Consider the following 2757-nt stretch of genomic DNA (forward strand, 5'->3'; position numbering starts at 1 on the left):
TTTGCGGACATACCGCCTAGGAAATATCTTAAGTTTCACATATATGGCATACAATATATTTTTGGTTAGTGGTGGGCTCGTAGCTTTAGGGATGAAAGCGGTCGGAAACGATCGGGAAAATACTCTAACCACTTTCGTTTTCATATTTTTTTATGCGGGAACGGGTACGAGAACGGGAGAGCTCGGTTGGGAAAACGAAATCGAATACACGGGAAAACGAAATCGAAATAATTCGATCGGAAGCATGTCGATAACGGTCGGGAAGCGGTATTTAAAAGCGGGAACATCAATGCATGTAACCACTTCAAACGTAGAACTCGACGCAATAGATTCAACCATACATACATAATACATAGGGAAGCAAAACTATAATCCGTAGATAGGTAAATAGCACCACGACATAACATTAAGCCTTCACATAACAAATAACATGACATAGTCTCATACTGTCATAACCGATAACATGCCATCACAGTCAACACAATAAAAGTCCACACTCATACAAATAATATGTGAATAGGTCCACTGTCCACAAACAGTCACACACCGACACACACAAACACGATACACCATTCAGCTTGAACAACAGTAGCAAGACATCTTATGAGCCAATCCAAAAACCTAGATGTCCAAGCCAAAGTCCAAGTCGTCTGCATGAGCCTCCTCATCACTATCTGCGACTTCATCATCCTATAATATTGTAATTACAAAATCTACATCAATACTTTAGTAGCATAAATAGTATAATATATTCAATATAGTAAATCAGTAAACCTGAATTGTTAATTTCGCAGCAAGGGCTTCTATAACTTCTAAATCAGCAACAATTGAACCAACTCTTTTATCTGATAAACAAAGATAAAAATCCGCAAAGGACAATTATGAAAAATTCATGTACAAGTACTAAATTTAAGGAGTTATTGTTACCCCTTTTTGTTGCAACAACCCTGTCTTTTGTGCAATACTAAAGCTTCAACCATCTCAGGATCCAGACGGAAGCGAAATGGATCAATTACACGGCCACCAGCACTAAATGCAGACTCAGATGCAACAGTTGAAACATGAACAACCAGCAAATCTCGTGCTATTTGGGACAAAATAGGATACTCATCCACCTGATTCTTCCACCATGCCAAAATATTAAACTGACCACTAATTCTCAAAGGTGCATCTGCCATATATTTATCCAGCTCACTCAATTCAGCCCCATCTGGTCTACTTGACTCATATAAGTAGTTTTTAAGCTCCTCCTCATCATTATCCACTAACATATCTATTGTATCACTAGGCATATGTTCACTCCCCGATCTAGCCCTTGAAGTTGATGGTTGTGAAGCACAATAAAACTGATACAAATTCTTGATAACATCCTCAAATTCATCAACATGGGACTGATATGCATGACCATGAAATTTTCTCATGTAGAATTCTATTAGCCTTTTCTTATACCTAGGATCTATGAAGCATGCAACAGCAAGGGTGGTGCTGGACTTTTTCCAATATTTTTCAAACTTTTTGCTCATAGAAGTAGCCATTGCACTAATAGTGGTATCTTGACTATCACACAAATCATCAAGTAAGATCTTTATCTCACAAAACTCTCTATAGAATAGATTTGCAGTTGGATATAAAGTACCAAAGAGAAGTTCAGTGAGATCAAAAAATTTCTTTAAGCATTGAAAGAGTTTCAATGCCATGGACCATTCATTAGGAGATGGAGTGATTTTCTCATACCTACGTCGATCTGATGATTTCAACCTCATGAATGAAGCCTTGTAGTATAAAGCATCTCGCAGCATCATGTAAGTCGAATTCCATCTAGTTGAGACATCAAGACAAAGACCTTTTGTTGTATCCAATCCACACTCAGTTGCACGCTTCATAAGCTCTTCCCACTGCAATGGAGATCCTTTAACAGCTAGTACAAGTTGTTTAATATTCTCAATTGTGTGGGCAATGACACTCAAACCATCTCTAGCAACTAGGTTCAAAATGTGGCATGCACACCGCACATGAAAGAATAGGCCATCACATACCAATGAAGATGAACCATTGGCCTTGAGATCAGCCACAATGTCTCTTACTGCTACTTCATTTGCTGCTGCATTGTCCAAAGTGAGTGCAAACATTTTCTTATCAATGTACCACTTAACCATGAGCCCAATGAAGGTCTCAGACAACTTGCTACCGGTGTGGCGGCCCTCTACATGCACAAAATTCACAATCTTTTTCTGTATGCACCAATTGTCATCTATCCAATGTATGGTGACACACATATATGACTTATTTTGATTTGATGTCCACATATCCATTGTGGCACTAAAGCGGCATGGGACAGATTTGAAATAAGTGTACAACTTCTCCTTCTCTTGCAACAACATGTTCAGAATTTCCTTCCTTACGATAACACGAGACTTAATGGGAAAACTGGGACGCAGGGATTTAATGAAATCAACAAAGTACTCATGCTCGGATATGTTAAATGGATACTCATGCATGATTATTGCCAAGTAAAACTTCTTCAAACTTGCTTCTTCATCATACCTATAGGGCCGCACAGTAGTGATGTTCTTTTCACCATCTTTTTCACATTTGAGCTGCAACTAACCCTTCACTATGCTGTGTGCTGTTCTTAGGTGGGTCTAAAAACCCGTTGTCCCATAATTGCCCTCGGCCCTGGCACTGTGTTTGCAACCAGGTTGTTTGCAATGTGCCCACACTTGGAGATATGTCTTTCTATTATCCTCTTTGATCACC

The sequence above is a fragment of the Panicum virgatum genome, chromosome 5N, assembly GCF_016808335.1.
Source record: "Panicum virgatum strain AP13 chromosome 5N, P.virgatum_v5, whole genome shotgun sequence".
In the NCBI taxonomy this organism is placed as follows: Eukaryota; Viridiplantae; Streptophyta; class Magnoliopsida; order Poales; family Poaceae; genus Panicum; species Panicum virgatum.